Source organism: Marmota monax, unplaced genomic scaffold (assembly GCF_021218885.2).
Source record: "Marmota monax isolate L192 unplaced genomic scaffold, Marmota_monax_Labrador192_F-V1.1 WCK01_AAM20220418_F8-fsc00025, whole genome shotgun sequence".
In the NCBI taxonomy this organism is placed as follows: Eukaryota; Metazoa; Chordata; class Mammalia; order Rodentia; family Sciuridae; genus Marmota; species Marmota monax.
In genome coordinates this window covers 12,576,535-12,600,562 of record NW_026691950.1, presented here as the reverse complement: position 1 = coordinate 12,600,562, position 24,028 = coordinate 12,576,535, and the positions used below count along the sequence as shown (strand labels likewise).

General features: G+C 40.7%; 1 protein-coding gene across 1 annotated transcript in view; it reads right to left on the bottom strand.

Moving 5' to 3' along the window:
• The window catches only part of Srd5a3 (steroid 5 alpha-reductase 3), a 50,503-nt gene extending 27,472 nt beyond the window's left edge, over nucleotides 1–23,031 (bottom strand). Inside the window, exon 1 of the mRNA XM_046463896.2 lies at nucleotides 22,806–23,031. The gene's annotated coding sequence lies outside the window, so the exon portion shown is untranslated. The remainder of the gene's footprint in view (nucleotides 1–22,805) is intronic.
• Between the last annotated feature and the right edge of the window lie 997 nt (nucleotides 23,032–24,028).

Here is a 24,028-nt window from a genome sequence, read left to right as displayed (position 1 = left end):
AGAAGATTAACATTTAACAGGGATGAGAGGTGGGAGGGAAAGGGAGAGAGAAGGTAAATTGCACGGTAATGGAAGGAGACCCTCAGGGTTATACAGTGGAGGGGGTAGAGAGAGAGGAGGGGAGGGGAGGGGAGAGGTGGGGAGGGGGGAGGGTGGATGATGGGAAAGGCAGCGGAGCACAACAGACACTAGTATGGCAATTTGTAAATCAATGGATGTGTAACTGATGTGAATCTGCAATCTGTGTATGGGGTGAAGGTGGGAGTTCATAACCCACTAGAATCAAAGTGTGGAATATGATATGTCAAGAAATTTGTAATGTTTTGAACAACCCACAATAAAAAATTAAAAAAAAAAAAAAAAAAAAAAAAGACTAGTATAGTGATGGCATTAGTCTGGTACACAGAAGCAGAGACAGAGACAATGGAACATAATGAAGAGTCCAGAAAAAGATCCCCATGTCTATGAACACTTGAGGTTGTATGTTTTATCAATGGAGAAAGGATAACTTTACAATATATGGGGCCGGGACAAATGAGTAAACCACAGGGATAGATATAAAGATAGAAATGAGATCTTTTTTTAACTCCATTCATAAAAATCAGTTCCAATAGGATTACAGACTGATTGTCAAAGGCAAAATGAATCTTCTAGAAGATAATACAGGAGACCATTTTCATGGTAAGGAAAGTTATCTTAGTCAAGATATAAAAAGCAACTAGAGGAAAATATCAATGTATTCTGAAACATAAAAATTAAAATCTCTGCATGAAAAGGTGCCACAGAGTGAAATAAACACAAGGCAAGAGTAGGAAATGGTACTTGCTACACATATTACCAGGATTAATATCTTGCAAATTCATTTTAAAAATGACAGATGTGCAAAAGGAAACATGCTGAAGTCCTAATGGGCATTTCCCCAGCGAGGTATTCAAATAACCAGTAAATCTGAAAAGGTGACAAATCACATTAATAAGAGGAAATTACATGATGAAATACAATCCTACTTCAGAATTGTTGAAAGTAAAGTTCAAGTTTTGGAACAGCTGAACTGCTGGAGTAGTATATTGTAGCAACCACTTTGGAAAACACTTTGGCATTATATGGTGAAGTTAAAGACACCATATGCTATGACCCCAAATTCCATTCCTGGGTGATTACTGCAGAAATGAAAACATATGTATCAGGACACACATACAAGAGCATTGAAGGGATATTCATGATACTTCAAAACTGGAAACAGCCCAAATGTCTACCATTGTTGGAGTGAATAAATACAGTGAGTCATGGTCATACAATCCAATGCTCTAGGACACTTAAAAGGAACCTGGTGTAACTACATGTAATCATGGATGAATCTCACAAATACGACATTACATGAGACAAGTCAAGACACCCAAGGGCACACTGTATATTTCTATTTACATAAAGTTCAAAAACTGAAGAAAAACAAGGAAATTATAAGAGACAAATCACAAGGGACAGGAGTTTTATTGGGAAGGGATTATATATGAGGAATTTTGTGGTTCAATGTGTGGCTACAGGACCATTGATAGTATTGTTATACAGTCTATGCTTCATGAAATTTTATGTATGTTTATATCACTGCTGGGAGCCATTAGCCAAGTAGGTATGACAATTTCCTTGCCAGCGTACCCCATGTTGCAGTGACATTGAATGTACGTGACCTTGCTCAAGGACCAAGGCAGATTAGGGTGTTCCCGGTTTTAAGATAATCGTGTTTAGGGTGTTCCCAGTTTAGGTTCCAGGTTTAAGGTTTAAGATTATTCCTGCTGGGAATAGGGCGTATCCTGCTGCCTGAGTTCCCCTTGAGTTCTCACGGGATTCAGACAATATATTTTGGAGATAGAAGCCCAGTGGAGGGGAATTTGGGCAGAGAACGTGGATTTCCCCAGAACGTGATTGTAGACGGCTGGTGTGAGTTCGGGAATAAAGAGTTGCTGTTTGAATCTACAAGCTGTGTGGTGGCTCGTGATTTTGTGCCCAGCCAGACTGCGGCATATCACATCACAATAAAATGTTAGAAAACTATATTCCTAGTCTGATCACTTCATGCCACTAACTTGGTCGAGGCTACTTTCCTCTGGATATGTATTAGTGCAACAGACTCCTAATTAGTCTTTGTTTTCTCTACCGTCCCTCTTAAATCTATTCTCAAAACAATAATCAGATTAATAAAATAAATTGTATCATTCTTTTGCTCAAAATCCTCCAGTGGGCTCCCATTTCACTTGGAGTAAAAGCCCAGTGTTTCTAATGACCTACACACCTCTAGCTACATGGCCTACCAAACTAGATCACACCTGCATCCAATCTGCATCTGGGAGTTTATCTGCTACTCTTTTCCTTGCATGTCTCCTACTCTAAACACAGCCACATGGGAGTTAGGGTCTCAACAAATGAATTTTGGAGGGCACATCTGTTCTATCCATGACATTGGTCTAGTGGTTACTCAAGCACACCAAACCCCAGTGCCTTTTGTCTGAAATGCTCCCTCTGCCAGGAATGTTCTTTATTGAGGTCATTGAATATCTTGCCCCTTTACTAGTGTAAGTGGCAGTTTTCCCAATCTCACCATTTTAAACAGCAACCTCCCCTGACTCTCCACACTCTCATTTTTCTCCAAATTCCTTTCCAATTCATGCCATCTCTTACATAGTATTTTTTTATGTTTTTATTGTCCCCATTAGAATATAAACACTATGAGGGCAGAGATTTTTATCTATCTTGTTTGTTTGCTGGGAGCCATTAGCCAAGTAGGTATGACAATTTCCTTGCCAGCGTACCCCATGTTGCTTAGTGGAAGGACTCGTGGAAATAGGACATTTTGCAGTGACATTGCATGTAGGTGACCTTGCTCAAGGACCAAGGCGGATCCGGGTTTAGGGTGTTCCCGGTTTAGGATAATCCGGGTTTAGGGCGTTCCCGGTTTAGGAATATCTGGGTTTAGGGTGGTTCCAGGTTTAAGGTTATTCCTGCTGGGAATAGGGCGTATCCTGCTGCCTGAGTTCCCCTTGAGTTCTCACGGGATTCAGACAGTATTTTTTGGGAGACAGAAGCCCAGTGGGGGTGAATTTGGGCAGAGAACGTGAATTTCCCCAGAATGTGATTGCAGAGTGCTGGCGTGAGTTCGGGAATAAAGAGTTGCTGTTTGAATCTACAAGCTGTGTGGTGGCTCCTGATTTTGTGCCCAGCCAGACTGCGGCATTTGTTATTATATCCTCAGCAGCTAAACAGCGCTGGGAACATAGGAGACGCTCAATAAATACCTGAGGAATAAGTGAACAAATTTACTGGGCATCCATTGTGTGTAAGGCTTTATAACATAAGCTATGGGGAGAGTTTATAATGACCAAGATCATGGGCTCCTTGGGCAGAATGTCAAGGAAAAGGCTGTGGGCTCTGGAGGCAGATGCACTTGGATTAGACTAACAGCTCTATCACTGACAATGAGTTGTCTACCATGTGTTGGTTTATTTCACCTGTAACATAGAACCCATCTCAGAGCTGCTGAGCTAATTGAGGGAAGTCAAGTGCTTAAAGGTCTTTGCTCAGAACATGATGGCTTTGTTTGCATTCTTCTCATCTATGAGGGGATTGATATCATTTCTTTAAGAAATCCAACAAGAATCATTTAAATGAAAGCAACGCATGTACCGCCTGACACATCCGTATCCAAAAATGTTAATTCCATGGACATTTGAAATGTGAATCACAACAGAGAGGAGAATAAGGGCTAAGTGGAGGCAGGAGGGGTCATAGCTAACTGGGGTGGTTGGCAAAGGCTTCCGAAGGAACCTGGATCTTAAAGGATGAGAGGTGTTCCTGACAGGTGAGGAAATAAAGGGGAAAACACCTTCTCGACTAAGTCCTGTTTTGATGGTGGTGCATCAAATCCCACTGGGAAGGAAGTGGCTTTGCTCACCTTTTGTCAGCAGGTGGAGTGTTGGCACCAGCCACCAGCATTTCCGCTTTGACACCACTGCTCCTTTTCCCATGTGATTTGGCTTCCTCTGTAGAACAGAAGAGCTGGGTGGGCAGCCGACTGTGTCCTCTATGCCTAGGCAGTGGCAGGTGGACAGTAACTGAACCATCCTCCAGAGAGAATTGAATCTTCCAGCTTACTCTGGAGTAGTGTGCAGAACGGAAGGGGCAGGCAGGCAAGGGTGGGCAAGACGGAGGCAGGAGAGCAGATGGGAATTTAGAAAGTCAAGCTGTGGCCCTGAATAGTTCTGTGGTAGAGGAGGGTGAGGTGTGAGTGATTTTTAGAGATGTGGACTTTGCTGCTCCCCTTCCCAGCCCAAGTCTATGTTTGTTCATTACTTTCCAGAATTTTCCATCCCACACACGTCAGTTCATCATTCCTTTCCTTCTCTTGCAGCAGCCCTGCAAACCCTCAGCCTGGTGTGAATCCAACCACTTGCCTTCTATGCTTCTATCAGAGCCACCAAGCAGGACTGGCTCATTATAGTATTATGACCTCTTAACTCAACTGGAAAATCCAATTTCCTGAAATTCTTGAATTGCCTCCCAAAATCCAAGCCCATCCCTCTGCCCTGGGACTTCACAACATCTTCCACCTGAATCTCCAAGCAACTTGCACTCATTCATTCATTCATTCCTGGACAAGACCATTAAGGGTGAACTTGACACACCTATGGCTGCACCTGTCCTGATCTCTGTTCTACTGGTGGAGTCTGGGTAGATGACTTTCATCTGCTGGCCTGCCTCCAGCATGCAGATCAGTACAGCCTTTGGCACTGCTCCCCTGGCTAGCCCTTATTAACAGGCAGCCTGAGGCTTTTGAGTTTTACCTTTGATGTTCTTTCTCCGGTCGCTGGAACTGGCCCACGGCTTCTGCTCACTTCCCTGGGCCTGAGCTGCCCTAGGTCAATGCTTCTTCTTTTTCTTTTTAGGTCCAGCTGTGCTATAGGTCTTCCACCCCTTTGCACATATTGTGGACTGAATTGTACCCCCATCCTGCCAAATTCACCTACTGAAGTCCTAGCCCCCAGTACCTTAGAATGTATCTTTAATTGAAGACAAGATCTTTACAGAGATAGTGAAGTTGCAATGAGGTCATTTGGGGGGCCCTAATTCAGTATGACCAGTGTTCTTATAAAAAGGGGGAAGTTGGAGACAGACAAGGGCAGAGGGAGAATGTTACAGCAAGACTGAATCATGCTGCAAAGCAAGGAACAGAAGATAGGAGAGAACCCTGGGGAAGATCTTTCCCTCCAAGCTTCAGAGGGAATCTACTCTGCTAATACTTTGAATTTGGACTTTTCACCTCCAGAACTGTAAACAACCCTTTTTTGATGTTTAAGCCACCTAGTACTTTGCTATAACAGCCCTATGAAACTAGTATAGCCCATAGGCAGGAACTGGGCTTTGTGATTCTAATGCCTGTTAGTACCTAGGGAGTACCTGATGGGCGCCCTACCTCACCAGGCAGAAGCTGAAGAACAGAAACCTGCTTCTCTGGGGGAGGCAGTCATGTTGAGGGTTAGAGGAGTAGTAGTAGCTACTAGTCCTGAAAAGTTCTGCAGGTGGATGGTGTCTCACTCTCTACATTTTGTTCATTTATTATTTTCAAGTATTTATCATGGAATGTCATCACCCTGTAGACGGAGCACAATGGATTTCAAAAGTAAAAAAATATACTCAGTCTATTTGCCCTTGACTTCTTCTTACTCTCGTTTTTTTTTTTTTTTTCAATTGCACCCTTTATTTCTTAGATTTTTCCTCTCTTCTCTCCTCTCCCTCTCTTTGGCCTCGTTTTCTTTGCAGTAGCCAGAGTCAGCAGGGTGACTCCTCTTCCTGTGCTAGACTCTTCAGGGACTTTCTGTTATAGCCAGCACGAAACCCAGACTCCTTACCAGGGTGTCCTCCTCTTAAAAATGGTAAGAATGGTGAGGGGATTGCATGCTTCTTATTGGCAGGGAATTGTCTCCTGTGCCCTGAATCATCTTCCCTTCTTGCATGCACGAGTTGAGTAGATGCTTGAATTCAAATATAGAAAGGCAATTTGCAACTTATAGATAATAGAGTGTATATGTATACATTTATATATACATATAAAACACTATATGTATATAATACTTTCTAATTTCCATGTCCTAGTCTAAGTGCTTTATATATTGATTGATTTAAGCCTTAACCTTCTGGAGGAAGGTACTAATTTTGCCCATTTTTTAGAGGGAACATTTATAGAGAACTCAAGTTGTTTAAGATCTTACCACTAGTGAATGCCAGACTCCTATCAGAAAGAGAACACATGGGCTGGGCTGCCGCAGTCTGGCTGGGCACAATCAGGAGCCACTTGTCAAAAGAAACTAACTTTATTTTTAGAACCACACACGCCAAACAAAACAGCCTCTCAGGAAAAACCCTCAGAGCCTCAACTGCCACCACCGGCTTTCCACAAGCCTCTCTCTCCCCTACAAGCTTCTCCCCACCTCCCACAATCCTCCTGCTCTTGAGGCCGATTGGCTGGGTCACGTGGGCGGAGTCAAAAAAGTCCCCCAATGAGCAGCTCCGTGGTCTGAAAGGGCGGGGAAACAGCCCAATGAGCATCACCGCAGAGGAGCCAATCAGCTAGATGTTGCTGGGGCCGAGGAGCCAATCAGCTAGATGTTGCTGGGGCCGCTGTGAGCCAATCATCAGCCAGCAGCTGGAAGTTTGCTGGCAGCTGGAAGTTTGCTGGGGCCCCTTTGGCTGTGGCTCTCAACATCTCCCCCTCTCTGTTTAAACAACAAGCATGTGGCTTAGGGACCGTGCCTGTTAGGCAGTCCAATTCAACATATGGTCCTTACCCGTCATCGGATGAACTGACCTCTAGGCGTCAGCCTCCTGTCTTAGGTTGGTACCACTGCAATTGGATCATACCCGTCACTGACTACCGGTCCAGCATACAGCCATACTTGTGGATAGGCCTTTGCACCTGTGGGGGGGTGAGGTTCTTTGCCTCACCTCTGTTGGCCCCCAAATTTTAGACCATCACTAGTAGAGGAGGATGCAAAATGCCATGACATTAAGCCAATTGAGAGCTCCTTTGAAAAATTGTACCACCGGTGACACCATCAGCAAAAATACTCCAGCACTACCACAATTCGCTGTACCAACAGATAGTTCACAATGCATACAGGTGAGCTCACAATGTGTCCAGGCAAGTTCTGCAAGCAGTTCAGTGATGGCTATTGTAGAAGCTGTAGATTGGTTTTATCTTTGACTTCACTAGCACTGGGATGAAGATAGGAATTCTGGCAATAATGGCTAAAGAAAAAATTATGTAACATTACAGAAGGCACTAAAAGAAAACAATTTTCTTAACAATTTACATTATCTTTAAGAGAATGGCAGCTGGAAGTTTGCTGGGGCCCCTTTGGCTGTGGCTCTCAACACTGGGCGTGTAGCTCAGTGGCAGGGCGTGTGCTTAGTGTGCGTGAAGTCCTGGGTTCAAGCCCCAGAACCAAGACAACAACAAAAGCATGCAGTAAAATAATGAATAAGGGGCAAACTGAATTTGTAGGTGTTGAAGAGAGCAAATGGAGCCCTTGGCATCTTTCAAAGAGCCGATCAGACTGGGAAATGAAAGCTGTATCCAATAGTGTTAATTAAGGTATGTCCTTTCTCAGCATTCTGTGATAGACGCAGATTCCTGTGGTCCTGAACACAGGGACAAGGCACATGTGCTATGGACTGTTTCACTAAGATGACTTCTTTAGAAGGATGAATTCTGAAGGAAGATAAATTTATATTCACTCAATAAATCATGTAAACAAAACTATATGTCCCAACCCCCATCCATTGAGAATAATCTGCTTTTCCCCACACTCCTACTCTTGACCCTGCCAATAGAACATGTCTCAAGATTTGTTCATTTATTATTTTTCAAGTTAATAGACTTATTTTTTTTCTGTGGTATCGGGGATTGAGCCCAGCATGCTAGGCAAGGGCTCCACAGAAAAAAATTTTGAGACAGGGTCTTGCTAAGTTGCTGAGGCTGACCTTGAACTTGGGATCCTCCTGCCTCAACCTCTGGAGTAGATGGGATTATAGGCCAGTGCCACGATAGCCAGACAATAGATTCAATTTTTTTAAGAACAGTCTTAAGTTTATGGAAAAAATGAGCACAAAATATAAAGAGCCTCCATAACGTTATAATTAATATACTACTTACAGCCCATAGTTTACATAGTCGTGAACTCGCAGTGTGCATTCTGTGGATTTGGACAACTGCATATTGCCCTGCCGCCACCACTACAGTATCACATACAATAGTTTCACTACCTTAAAAATCCTCTGTGGTCTGCCTATTCTTTCTCTCTGCTAACCCCTGTCAACCACGGATCTTTTTACTGCCTCCAGTAGTTTTGCCTTTTCCATACAGAGCATGGCCTTTTCAAATTGGATTCTTTCACTTAGCAACATGCATTTAAAATTCCTCCATATCTTTTTGTCTTGAGAGTTTATTTCTCATCCTAGATGAGAGCTGTCTACATGGGAAATGGTGCCTTTTCATTCTCAGCTACACAATTTGTACATCACTATGGCAAGTTAGCCTCAGTCTTTTAAGGTTTCAGAAGGCCACATTCTTATTTGGCTGAAGGTCTTGTATCTGTCTTGACTTATGACCTGGACACTTGCACTAACCACTGTAGAAACCCACCATGGTAAATGCATTCTAAAACACTCTCCTTTCTGCCTTCCTCTTGCTCCACCTTATTTTCCCACTTTTTTTTTTTCAGTCATTGCTGTGGTCATAGAATTCTTTTTTTTTTTCCCCAGCCATGGGCAGGGGGCAGTTATTCAGTTGAGAGTGAGTAACAAACTGATACGAGAGGTAGGGAGATATTCTTCGTTGTATAGGTTCTGTCCAGTACAACCAACTGTCCTGGGTCATCGCTGCTGGTTCTAGCTTTAGCCATCTTTCTCAGGTGAAAAAAAAATAATTGGTTTAAGCTTTTGGGATGTCTGCCTGGCACAAGAAAATGCCAAACTACTTGGAAGAGATTGATGGTACAGAACTTAAAAAGGTACAGAACTGGGTCTAACGGGGCACAGAACTCACAGTGAAGCAACCTGCTATGAATGACCAAATCAGGAAGATGTGATATGAGGAACAGATAATAGAACGGAAGACTGAAAGAATAGGAAACGAGCCTGTTCAAGATGATCAAAGACACAGTGGGTAGGATGAAAACACTAGGAAAAAATGCAATATTAGGAAAAGACCAGGCAAGTTTTATAATGTCAAATAGAACGTCTAGAAAAGAAAAAAAGGGTGATTGAATCGACAATTCGAGTAGAAAAGAAAGATAGTGTCTTGAGGTTAGTGCAGATAGTGACAAGAAATAGCACAAATTGACAGGGATAGAAAATGAAAGAAGAAACATGGGGGTGAAGGGGGGGGAGAGAGAGAGAGAGAGAGAGAGAGAGAGAGAGAGAGAGAGAGAGAGAGAGAGAAAGGAGAGAGGGAGAGGAGAGCACACCACATGCACCAGTGAGTCAATAACTGGGATAGGAAAGAAAAAAGAACATGGAATGGATAAAGTTTGAGAAGATAGTGTCTGAGAAGTTTTCCAAATTGATTAAAAATGTGACTCTTCATGTTTAAGAAACATAAAGAAATTTGAGCCAATTAAATGAAAAAGAAGCATCTGGATACAGAAATGAAATTAACGTTAGAGACAACACATATACACCAAAGCCTAAATGCAGCCAGAGAAGGAAGACAAATTACCTAGAGGAATAGTAATTAGAACAGCAACAATAGAAGCTAGAAATCAGTGGAACGACATTTCAAAATCCTAAAGCAAAGTAGCTGTTAATTAGACTCTATCCAAAAGCAAGTATCATTCAAGAATGAGAATGGAATTTAAAAAATGGATGAAATTTAGTTAATCCCTTATAGGGTTTTGAAAAAAGAAGTATTGAGCATGTCCTTCAGGAAGAAGAAAATTGAATTCAGAAAGAAAGAGTGAGATTCAGAGAGCAATTATAAACAACATAATTGGCAAATATGTGTATTTACTTAGATTACTAAGTAATCTAAATAAAATAATTATAATGGCAAACTTGCAAGGTACAAAAAATAAAGCTGGAATAAAATACTAGTTAACAGCTAAGATGGTATGAGGTATTAAATTCTTTAAAGGTCTTTGTACTTGGGAGAAGGATAAGAACTATCATGTTTGATTGAAAGTTTCAAGTTGGTTTTAAAAATATAAAGTCAACCAGTACAATAGAAATAAGATCTCAACAAGTCTGTGTGTGGTAGTGGAAGAAATAAGGAAAAATGCACAAGTGCCAAAACGTAGATCAAAAGATGTTCACTATTATTATCCATCAGGGAAATCAAATCAAAAGAGAAATCAGATCAAATCCAGGTGGTATCCACAATCTTCTTCACACCCACTAAATTAAAAAATGACAAGTACTGTCTAGGACGTGGAAAATCTGAAACCTCATATATTGCTGGTGGGAATGTAAAATTGGACAACATTCTGGAGTTCTTAAAATTGTTAAACAGAGTGCCATTTGATCTGAGAAATTCCACTTCTAAGTATATACCCAAGAGAATTGAGAACATATGCCCGTGCAAGAACTTGTGCACAAATGTTCATAGCAACATTATTCATTCATAATAGCCAAGATTCCAAATGCCCATTAACTGATGAATGGATAAACGACATGGGGTATATCCATGCAATGGAATATTCAGCCATAAGCAGGAAGGACCAATACATGCCACAACATGGATGCTTCTGAAAAACATGATAGGTGAATGAAGCCAGTCATAAAAAAACATGAAACAATATATTGAGGTCCGAGGGGGATAATTCACCACTCCCTTGCCCCTCTCCCAGGCCCCATTTTTTTGGGGGGGGGTGGACAGGTAACTGGGGATTGAACCCAGGACAGCTGAGTTACTTTAATTTTTTTTTTTTTTAATTTTGAGACAGGATCTTACTAAGTTGCTGAAGCTGACTTTGAACTTGTTGCAATCTTATGGTTTGGATGTGAGTTTCCCTAAAAGTTCACATGTGAGACAATACGAGAGGGTTAAGAGGTGAAAGGATTGGGTTGTGAGAGCCTTAATGTAATCAGAGACTTAATCACCTGATGGGATTAACTGAATGGTAACCGAAAGCAGGAAGGGGGTGGTTGGAGGAGGTGGGCATTGGGGTATATATTTGTATCTGGCAAGTGGTGTAGTCTCTCTCTCTCTCTCTCTCTCTCTCCCTCCCTCTCCCTCTCCCTCCCTCCCTCCCTCCCTCCTCTCTGATCATGATGTGAGCTGCTTTCCTCTGCTGCACTCTTCCACCATCATGTTCAGCCTCACTGGAGCCCTGGAGAATGGAGCTTGCTGCATATGGACTGAACACTCTGAAACCGTGAGCCCTCAAATAAACTTTTCCTCCTCTAAAATTGTTCTGGCTGGGTCTTTTAGTCACAGCTGTGAAAAAGCTGCCTAAAACACAATCCTTCTGCTTTAGTTTCCCAAGTGCCTGGGATTATAGGCCTGCACCACTGTGTCTAGCTTTTCAAATGGAAGTCTTGAGCTCAAGGTCTCTGTCTGGAAAAGCAAGATCCCAGAATCTGTTGAGCTTTACAGCTTTGCCGTGCTGTCCCACATTTATTCCTTAAGCAGGTAGAGTGAGTGATGGATACTAGATAAAGATGCCGAATACAGTTCTTATATTCTTCCTTCTTTTATCTTGTTAACTCTTCCAAACATTGCCTGGTATATGTCCAGTCACCCATTGATTCATTCACCAAATATTTATTGAGCATTGCCCAAGGTCACAGTTCCCAGTGAGAAGTGCACAGATCTGACTGGAGCCTCAAGGAGCTGGCATTTTACTTGGGGGACGAGAACACTAAACATCTGAACAGTTAAGAAACAGCCAGCCCCTCTCCGTGTTGGATCTTCTGAGGTTCAGTCCCCCCAACTCCTTTTTGCTCCATCTACGCCACTCCTTTGCTGATCTCATGCAGTCTCGGGGACTGAAATAATGCCAAGGACTCCGCCTCATCTCTCCCTCACACTCTGTTCTCACTTATTCAATTAAAAAAAAATGAATGCTTAAAAGCTATACCAAATCAATTTCTAAAAGCAATCTCTGGAGCCATCTCCCCCCCCCACCACCACCCAAATCTACTCATGTCTGTTTTCTTAGAAACTAGTATTGATATTCTTCAAATTGCTTAACACCCCACATCTCCTCTTCTCACACACATTGAATTCACCTAAAAATCCTGTGGCTTTACCTTTAACACATGTTTACAATTTGATACCATTTTATTACCTCCACAACCATCATCCTGGTCCGAGCTACCATCATCTCCTGCTGGGATTATTACAACAATCCTCTAGCTTGTCTCTCCCTCCTGCCTTGGTCCCTAAAGTCTATTTCCAACACAGCAGCCAAATGATTCCTTCCAAAGGTGAAGTCGGATCACGGATGAATCTGCTAAACCCTCCATTGGCTTTCCCTCTTAGAGAAAACCCCACAGTCCTTACGATGATGTAAGGGTCCTGCAGGATCAGGGCCCGGCTGCCTCCCTGATGTCATTTTTTGGCTCTTGCCTGCATCCACTCCCTTTGTGTTCTCAAGGCTGCTGAGCATGTGCCTGCCTTGGGCTTTTCTACTCTGTGCCAGTGGACCAAGCTGCTCTCCCCCATGTGTCTGCAAGCCTTCCTCCCTCACTGCTCTACCTGAGACCACCCTACATAAAATACTCTTCCCACCTTCTCTGCATCTCCCTGTGTTCCCCACATCACTTGTTAGATTCTGTCACACCACGCAATTCATCACTATGTGTTTACTGTTTGTCTTCCTGGAACAAATGACCCAGGAGGACAGGAACTGTTTTATTCCCTGCTGTATACTTCTAGTGCCGGTAACAGTGCCTGGCATATAGGTTCTCAATGAACTATTATTGAGTGAATGAGTCATTCCATTTTAATTTGAGACATCAATAGAGAAAATGTTGCAATTTGACTTGTAATGTTTATTCTGAATTAAGAATGCATAAATTAACATTTTGGTTTATTTTTCATATTATTATTGCCATTTAAATAGTTACAGTCATCCCTTCTTTGCAGTATATAGTATGCAGGATTGAAATCCCATGATTTTATTTAGGTTAATGACAAAACATGACATGAGTAATGGATAAAACATGAGGAAATGGGACAATTGAAAGGAAGAGAGTGGGAGTTAAAGTTTCCTTCCCATATGACTTACATCATTTAAAAAAATCATTTCATTAATATGCTTCCTTTTCTCCTTAGTGTATTCAATTTATATAACACAGACATCCATTTCCAAAGTTAGATCTACATTTTCCATTTGGAATACAAAAATTGATCATTTATCAGAGAAAACATGTGGGTCATGTATGTTGTACACTGGGGATTGATTAGGCCTGATTAATGTATTATAAAAATGATCACAAAAATAAATATTTTCAGTAGCTTTTGTTCCTTGGCACTATCTGCCAATATTATTTCATTTTAGCTGAAACCTCGTATTTCTATGCCACAGATAATGTTTTCACAATCAAGGGATAGTGTCTTTTTGAATTTTCTCTTAACAATGTGCTCTTTACAAGGGGCTTATGGCATAAAAGCACTACTAATTTTAGCTATCGTGTTTTCCTGAATTTCTTTACATTGTTGCCAGACAATGTAAGTAGGGATGTTTCCTGAGGTATAGAACCTAATCAGCAGGACAAATCTTTGCATCCAACAAGTCCTTATTCAAAGCTTGTATGTACTAAACTATTGTGAGAAGAGGGACATTCAAAGAATGAGGGAGACCCTCCAGTAAGTGGCTCCACTATAAAACTGCAATTCTCATGTCATTTCTTATTTAGCATAAAGGAACCAGTCTTCTAAAAATCATTTTTATTTATTCAGTGATTGGAATGCACATTATCACTTTAAAATTCTGGCCTTTTTTTCCCTCCATTAATGCATACTATTTGTAAAAATGGCTTAGAAAATGCAGGTTGATTATCTAAGAGTAGTGACCAACTTGTACACATGCTGAATTCTAGGGCTGGGGTTGTAGCTCAGTGGTACAGCGCTTGCCTCGCATGTGTGAGGCACTGGGTTTGATCCTCAGCACCAAATATAAATAAATAAATAAATAAATAAAGATATTGTGTCCATCTACAGCTAGAAAAATATTAAAAACCCCTAGAATTCTATCATAAATATTCTAAGGACATCACATTTTCTTACATATTTAAATTATGTTTTGTTTCTTCTTTTTCTTTTTGTCACTGAAGCATCCATCTTATTTTGTTTTTACTGTAAAAGATGAAAGTGTCCTTAGGGTAAGATAGTGTGGGGTGGGGTGTTCAGTACGCTCAAGATCAGGGAATCAGACTTTGGGATATCTGGCCAAATATCCATGAACCAGTTAGGCCCCCACTCTTTGTATAAGTTTGCCCACTTATAAAAAAGAACACTGGATTACATTAGGCAATCTCAAACTTAATGTACACATGAGTCACCTGTGGGTTTTGCTAAAACGCACATTCTGATCCAGTAGGTGGGAGATAGGGCCTGGGATTCTGCATTTCCAATCAGCTCCCGGGTAATGAATGCCCATGCTTGCTGATCCACCCGCTGTATTCTGAGTAGCAGTTAAGAGCAGCATTATTCATAAAAAGATAATGTAAGCTCCGTATATAATTTTAAATTTCTGGTAGTGACAATAAATATGCAAAATAATAACTGTAATAATAAATATTAAATTTAACCTCATATTTTTTGCCAGTTACTTATATAGACTAATCAAAAATATTTCAACATCATCAATATAAACAGGAATGAGATATTTTGCAGTATTTTTTCCACTTTAAGTCCTCTAAATCTGGTGTGTATTTTACACTCCCAGTTTGCAGTGGTCACATTTCAAGTGCTCAATAATCACATGTGAGCTACCATTTAGAGCCACACAGGGCTGGATAATCTCTGGCCACCTTTGGTACTCATGACATCTCTCCAAACATTCATGATACCTTACATTTCAAACACTTCTCCCTCTAGGTGGCGCTAATGTTCTGTGTTTCATCCTGAAAACATGGTTTTGGATGGTTGAGAACGGTGGAAAGGGCTGCTTTATTTACTCAGTAACTCCCTTCTTCATTCGTTCATTTCATATATTTTGTTCATTTCAAATTCTACTGAGAGTAAGGATATTATGTTCTCTAGAAACTTAATCAATAATAAAGCCTAATCAAGTTATTGTTAATTATGCAAAATAAGCTAGAGAAAGAATACTTTAAAAAGTCATTGCTTTCCATTCCTGTTTATATATTTTTAGACAAAGCAGCTGGAAAAACAGTGGAACAGAAGAATCACTGAAGAGTATACATCAGATTTGAATAAGTTTGTGACACTTTATGAAGAGGAGGGAAATATTTCTTCTGTTTTATCTAATATGAGATGGCTGGTACTTCTCATTGGCCACTTAATGTGTCCAATTTCTGAAAGGGCAATTATGAATATAAAAATTAACTTCCATCTCAACTCTGTGGTTTTATCTAGACTCCAGCCATACTATATCTGAGCTATTCTGTATCCAAGATATTACATGTTTTGGAAAAATCATATTTAATACTCAGACTTAAGTTTAAGAAAGCAGACCTAATTACTATTTTTTTTAAACTTGACATTATTTCTTTTGTCTGAGAAATAACTAAAATGTGTTATTAATGATATATATATATATATATATATATATATATATATATATATATATATATATTTAAAGAGAGAGAGGAGAGAATTTTTAAATATTTATTTTTCAGTTTTTGGTGGACACAACATCTTTATTTTATTTTTTATGTGGTGCTGAGGATCGAACCCAGCGCCCTGCGCATTCTAGGCGAGCGCGTTACCGCTTGAGCCACATCCCCAGCCCTATTAATGATATATTAATGATAACTAAAATATGTTTGCTAATGTGAAAAATTGGCTTATTTGAGTTAATTCACCCCTAGAGTAAAACATCTCCACATTTCAAATGAGGAAATGGATGTTCTAGAGATAACTAACTTGTCCTGGACACATGGCCATTAAGAGGTAGAACATGAATTCACACCCCGTCTGTTTGACCCTGGAGTTCATTCTCTTATCTACTGCACTACATTGAGGGATATCTCTCTCCCTCCCTCTCTTTAAGTTGAATTTGCTAACCAGTCAATAAAATAGTCAACAAAAAGTACAATCTATGATGTCCATGATGGGGCAAAGATGTCTTTTATAATGATAAAAGGTGTAACTTGCTTAAAACAAGGCCTAAGGCCTTAAAGCTTGGTTATCTTTGGATTTTAGTTCTCATTTTATTAAAGGGAAATTAAGTTGCTGTAAGCCAAATTGCTGAAACTCTATTTTCTATTTTTTATAGATTTTTTTCATATATGACAGTGGAATGCATTCCAATTCATATTACACATATAGAGCACATTTTTCATATCTCTGGTTTTATATAAAGTATATTTACACCAATTTGTGTCTTCATACCTGTACTTTGGATAATGATGTTTATCACATTCTACTATCATTTCTAAACCCCTGCCCCCTCCCTTCCCCTCACACCCCTCTGCCCTATCTAGATGAAACTCTATTTTCTACTCTGTCTACAAAACAGAGTGAACAGGAAATCTCTTTCATGATTGGATAGGTTGAATTCGTGACATAATTTCATGACATTTCACTTGACAGATATAAATTCCTCCTGCATAACCATTGTAAAAGCATTCTCATTATATTTTATCACACAAAGGTTTCCTAGAAGTTTTTGTATACTCCTTTTTGATGCATGCAATACAAAATAGTGTGTGTTATGGGCTGAAACTGAGCTTAAATCTGTTGTTACCCACTGGACCTGTTGCTTTGGCAGTATATAGAATTTTGAAAGATAAGTGTCCTTAACTGAAAAATCAGGGTTGATACACATTTTTCTGAGGATGTGGTATAAAAATTAAATGAGATGATATATGCAAAATCTCTAGCACGTAGTGTAGGACGTGGTTAATAAATGTTAATTTTGGAAGGCAATAGTATAGACTTCTCAATAAGCTACTTCTATACCTCAGTACTTGAGCTTTTTAAGAACTTGACAACTAGTAACAAAGGAAGGTGAAAGGTGAAGCTACTACCCAGGCAAAGAAAGCGAACTCTTTCCTTTCCCCTAAATCCTTAGTATCTTGATGAATTTGGGCCAAGTGCATCTAAATTCTGTAGCAAACTGCCTCAGTTCTTTCTTTGCTGGGCAGTGAAAGTCATTTTTATAGTAATCTCATTAGAAAAAGGCTTCTTGAAGATGTAGTATTTGGCTCCCTATTTTATCCAAGTTGCGTGGATGAAAATTTGTCATTATATCTTTCAGACAAAGGATTTATAATGACTTTAGCATATTATTGAAGCAAAAGACACTAAGAAAATGTGATTATGGGCTGATTTTTATGGGTCCTGATTTGGATGCATTGCTTGAGGATCACAGGTGGAAAAAATACTTTGTTTAAAAAAATATCCACACTTCTTTTTTCTCCTCCTCCTCCTCCTTTTTTTTAGTCATGTGTGACGACATCTGAGAACAGGCAACTTTTGATCCTGTTTTCACCAGGTTCTTGAAAACCAGTCCAAATGATTTTTCCTTATCAAATCCCCTCATTTGTTGTTGGCTCGGGACAAAGCCATCTAGGCCAAGAGATCACGGTTCGCTTCACACAGAGGAAGAAGGAAAATCTATTTTCGTGGGGAGAATATGATCTCGCAGTATTCTCCCAGGACTTGGAGGAGCCCAAAAACATATAGAGTATAACAATTTCCCTGGATTGTGTGTTTGAAAAAGAAATGGAGAGTTGGAAAAAGAGGGACAATTTCATCAAGAAGAACATCGGACAGAGGCTTGACAAGAGTGATATCTAAACTCAGTGGGTAAGAGCCCTTCAAGCGTGCTGGTTTTGGACTATATACAAGGTTGGATTGAAGAAAGCTTTATCGAAAGTTCGAATTTTTTGCCCTTTCTACAGAACAGATACAAAATGGACTGTATTGTGTTAAAGCTGGTAGTGAGTGTGGGAAATCAGCAAAAGACTGTCCTTGCCCTCTTCCTCTGTTGGGTGTTCTCTCCTCTCCCATCCTACTCTACCTGGAGTCATTTGAAGTGACCTGTGGTAGGTACAGCCCAGAGCTAGGGTGGAAGGAGCAGGCTTTGCAATCACAGGGAACTGAATGAATCCCTGCTGAATTTCTAAGTGACCCTGGCAATTATCAGCTTTGATTTCTCCTCTAGAAATACAAATATGATCTGCCTCGATAACCTAGCAAAGATGTGTTGAGATTCACCTTAGGTGATGGCCAGGGAGGGCAACACTTTGCAAACTGTTGGGTGCATCAAATGTGAAGTCTAATGATAATGATAACCTTCCAAGTGGATGAATCTTGCTTCTGTGGACTTTGGTTTGCTGCTGAGACGGCGGCCTTTCCTTCTCTTTGTTATATAACTTGTGGGAAGACTTGCTCAGCCTCCATCAGATGGAGTTAATCACATTCCAACATAGAAGAGCCAGCCAGCGCCTTGCCCTGGGCGCCTGGGCTCCCAGTAGCCATGATCAGAGCCTCAGTGAAATTACTCCCCACTCTGCTCTTCACCAAGCTGAACAACTTATCTCGACTTGGGGGATCCCAAAGTGAACAAGTTCAAGTTCACCGTCACTGTTAAGGAGTGAGGTCAGGATTCCAAGGTGGGCGTCTTTTCCCACACAGGGTGTAGGGCTGAGTGCGTCTCTCTCTGGTTCTCCCCACACGACCTTTTTCCTCCTTGCCCCCACCCCCATACTCCCTCTCTTCCTCCTCCCTTCCTTCCTCTCCTTAAGGTTTGAAGCTTTCTTTACTAGAGAATCAGGGGAAATTGAAAAGGGAATGAAAACACAATGAGCAAACGTTGAAAGCCCATATGAGTTTATACGTCTCTCCCTACGAGTTCTTTGTTATAAAATTAAAGAAAAAAGTTTTTAATGTTTTAATTGCACAGGAAACACCCAAATGCATTTCCCCTGTAAAATTTTAAAAATTGAACACTATAGTTGAAATTGGAGTCTCTCATGACCCTCTTTTTTTTTTTTTAGAGAGAGAGAGATCAAGAATTTTAATATTTATTACTTTTTAGTTTTTGGCGGACACAACATCTTTGTTTGTATGTGGTGCTGAGGATCGAACCCGGGCCGCACGCATGCCAGCCATGCACGCTACCGCTTAAGCCACATCCCCAGCCCTCTCATGACCCTCTTATCTCAGTCCCTTCCCCAGAGATAGCTATTGCTATCACTTTGGTATGTATTTTTCTGGCACTTTAAAAATTAATTATACACATTTATCTAAAGCAAGATAAGTAAATATATTTAATTTTTATATGGATGATATCAATTGTACTTACCATTCTGTAGTTTGTTTTAAAATTTTTGTTCAAAGATATGTCTCATTACTGGACAGGAGATATTTGTATATGGGGACATGCACACCTGGACTCACTCTTTGCTGCTTTGAGTGAAGCCAATGTGACTTAAGCATTCTGTATTGGTTCTGTTGATGAACTTTTGGATGGTTTCGTTCTATTGCAAACAGTGCTCCAATAAGCAATCTTTTTTGGGGGGTATTGTTTTATTTTGAGGTGTGGGGATTGAACCCAGGGCCTGTGCATACACTGAGCTCCACCTCCAGCCCATCAATGAGCATTCTTCTACCTATGTCTGTCAAGGGTAGATGCTATGGTCTTGTGAACCTGGATGCAATGAAATCAGTTGATTGGCTCCCATCCTCCACTTAACCCCTACTCTCAAAGGATGGTTAGCTAAAGATCTCTTCTGATAATCACTTGGGGTTTTCTCATTTCAACAAATTGTTAGTGTATACATTATAATTTTCATGATCTTTATTTTTGTGCTTTTGTGACAGTACAAACTGAACAAAAAATATTGTTCCTGCTGCTACTCTTGCAATAATCAACCCTGCACTTGACATGGTTGAAGTATGCATGTAGTTAGTGGATTAATAGGGTGATCTGAATTGCCCTCCTAAGTGGCATGCTAATTTATGCTCCTGTCACCACTGTCTGTGAGAACACATTCCCTCAAACCCCCGCCAACACCTGATGTTTTCAAACATGAAACACTTTTCCCATCGGATGGGATGGGGAAGGTGACATTTCATGGCTGTTTTAATTGGCATTTTATCCTGATTTTCTTCTTCTATGACAAAAATGTGCTCCATAGGGAGTTCTTATGTCCTCATTGAGTAGTGGGGAGTCCCTTTGCCAGATCTGTTCCATTCCAGCACTGGGGAGTCCCTTTGCCAGATCTGTTCCATTCCAGCACTCCCGGCTTGGGCGAGAAGACCATGATGTAGCAAGAGTATGGTGTGTGCAGAGCACCACTAGCACAGCTCCCAGGCCTGGGCCTGTTTTGGACATTCTCAGAGCATGCCTTTCTATGATCCAGCTCTAGACCTTTGGGGTACATTTAGAAATTCTGCAGAGATGTTGTAAAATGATCCATATGCTCCTTTTCCCTTTGTTATTTTCCTAATTATAGGCATTATATTTTATGCTTATATTTAGTTAGCCTTTTTTTTTTGCTGCTGTGAACAAAAGACCTGATAAGAACCATTAGAGGAGGAAAAGCTTACTTTGGGGCTCATGGTTTCAGAGGTCTTAGTCTACGGAAAGCCAACTACATTATTTGGGACCTGGGGTGAAGCAGAGGAAAAGAAGAGGCAGTTGGGAACTTGGCATCAGGGAAAGGAGAGAGAGAGAGAGAAAGGGAGAGAGAGAGAGATAGAGAGAGAGAAAGAGAGAGAGAGAGAGGGAAAGAGAGAGGGGGGAGGGGGAGAGAGAGGGATAGAGATAGAGATCTCTGCTTAACAAGGACAAAATATCAACCCCAAAGGATGCCCTCAGGAACCCACCTCCTCCAGACACATCCTACCTGCCTATAGTCACCACTCAGTTAATCCCCAACATCAGATTCATGCAGTGATTATGACTCTCATAATCCAATCACTTCACCTCTAAACCCTCTTGTAATATTTCACACATGAGCTTTTGGGGGACAGCTCATATCCAAACCATAACAACCTAATATGTCGCTAGTTTTCAAAGAGGTGGGGTCTGCGCTATGGAATTTTAAAATATATTCATTTCTTGTGATTATGTATATTATTCAAAACTTGCAAAGCTGAAAGAAGTATAAAAAAGGAGAAAATTATCTTCTACTTAGAGGCGACCATTGTTGAGATACAAATAGATGTTTTGAAGAAATGCATTTGCAGGTACAGGCGTATCTGCCTTCTCTCCATACTTTTCAAGTGTCTGCTATATACATTTTGTACACACAAAAAAGCCATTTTAAAAATTTACTGCATATTTTATGTGTTTGAGCATTGCTCACTTGGAATATATCTGATACTCATTTTACTGTTTAAACCTAGTCGAGATGGTTGCTTTTCTTACACGTCTACTAAAACTTCATTGGCTTTATTAATCTGCAGAGCTATGAATAAGAAGACTTCAGATTCTGAGGTGCTCAGTCTTCCCAAGGTAGACAAGCCTCTTAAACTACCTTGGAGGGACAGCATAACTTCATAATTGTCTCAGATCATGCTCAGGGCCACCCTGGAATTTGCATAAGGCCTAGGAACCAGAAAAGAACATAAGCCCTCTTTACAGTCGATGTTGGGAACTAGTTCTGCCTCAGGTGCTCAGGAAGGTCTACAGTGTGGGTAGACTGGCTATAGGCTGCATGTGAGCCTGTGTCCGCTCAGCATCTAGCTCTAGTCACTTGAGGTCCTGGGTCATCCAGCTGAGGAGACAAAGGTACCTTTTTGCCTCCCACATCTTTAATGTAGCCCAAATCAATCACTGTTGATTTTGCACACTACCTTCTTGGAAAAAGTATTTTTTTCATAAGCACAAGAGAATATTGTTTACCATGGCCGAAATAAATACACAAAGCTGCATAATTTTCCACAATTGGTTAGGAGGAATGTTGAATTAAATGTTTTGGATCATTCCAGTTCTACTGTGAAAATTGTTTGTTGCTTACTACTTATTTTCTTTTCTGCTTCACAGTTTATTTCATTGACTCTGAACATTAAGCAGTGATTGAAATGGTTTGCTTCAGAGCAGATGGTTTCATAGTATTCTGCAGGAAGTACTTTCTGACATCCCCTGCTTTGTGAGATCGTCCTGGGATTCCCAGAAGTCCATTTTTTTTTTTTTTTACTGTGGTAGGAACACTCAACATGAGCTCTGCCCCCTTAACACATTCTTAAGTGTAAAATACAATATTGTTAACCATAGGCACAGTGTTGCACAGCAGATCGCTAGAATTTATTCATGTTGTATAACTGAAACTTTATGTACATTGATTAGCAATTCACCATTTCCCTCTCCTACCAGTCCCTGGCAATCACGATTTTACCATCTGCTTCTATGAATTTCACTGTTTTAGATATTTCCTATAAGTAGAATCATGTCATTGCCCTTCTGTAATTGCCTTATTTCACTTAACATATTTTAACAATAAAGACTTATTTCCCAGGGCTGATGGATGTTTAAAAGTGCCATTCCATTGCTGGATTGCTTGGCTCAGAGTAGTGTCCCTTGGCTGGTTTAGACCTAATTCATGCATCAAGAATGGAGGTTGGTTGTACAGGTTAGGAGCTGGCTATTGGCAAAATTAGTGAAGGTTCTTACCTTGCTTATAATTTTTATGGTGTTCTCGAGGGAGGACAAAATGTTCTGGTCTGAAATGCTCATGCTGGGATTCTGGCCTTCAGAAGGACACTCCAAGTTCTAGGTGAGGGGTTAGCAGGGTGGGAAAGTTAGTGTCTGACTGGAGGCCACTCCTGGCTATGGTCATGGAAAGGCTGTCCTTAGGCAGATGTGGACATAAGAGAGGAGAAACAATGAGAGGAGAAAGGAGGAAGGGGTCTCACAGGGAGGAGGAAGAGAAAGAAAGCAGCTCAGGGTGGTGAAGGTCAACATCAATGGCTGGCTTCCTGCCCAAGGGAGGCTGCCTGAGCCTTAGAGCTATGGGGTGGGGCTGCCTCATGGGTTGTACCATGGGAACACCAACAAAGTCCTCTGGCTGGGACAAGTGGGCTCTGAAGTTGCCCTGTTTTCACTCACTACCTCACCAAGACATGGGGCAAACACACGCCCTAAGAGCTTTCCTAATTCTCCAAGAAGTGCCACCTGTGCTGGCATAGTACTGGTGGGAGGGGCCCCGACTGGCTAAAAGTAGACTCTTAGGGTTTCATTACAGAGTTCCTTCATGGAACCAGAAAGTGGCCAGAGCTCAGAGAAGATCTATTTTTCTATCACAGGTAATGAGCAAGCACATGGACACTTGAATTGAGGGTCATCATACCTGAGGTGATATGGCAGGACCTCTTAAACAGCAAATATTACATTCTGGGTCTCTGGATCAAGACTTCTGGTCAACCTATCCAATGAGCTTCTAGCTCCAGAAAACTTGGATTCAAACCCCAGAGCTGATGTGTTCTAGTAGGAGAGTTGGATAGGTTCCTTATACTTTCTGAATTTCATCTTCCTTGCCTGAAAGTGGAAAATATGGGGATTAAAACAAAGCTTAAAGGCATGTTTGGAGGCCCTTTAAAAACTGTGTAGCGCTATGTCAATATTAGTCTTATCTTTTGAGAGGAATCAGATCTTTAAAGGTATGTCAATAGTAGCAAACTTTCTCATAAGCAGAGATACTCAAGACTACACAGGGTAGTAACCATATCAATATCGTGGTATATCTAACATATGGGAATTCAAGAAATATGAATGACATAATATAAATCTTATAATATAAATTTTATGATATAAAATTTCATTTGGTATGTGCACTTTATCATATACTGTATAATAGGGCATGAGATACTTGTTTTCTTTCACACGTCCACTAAAAG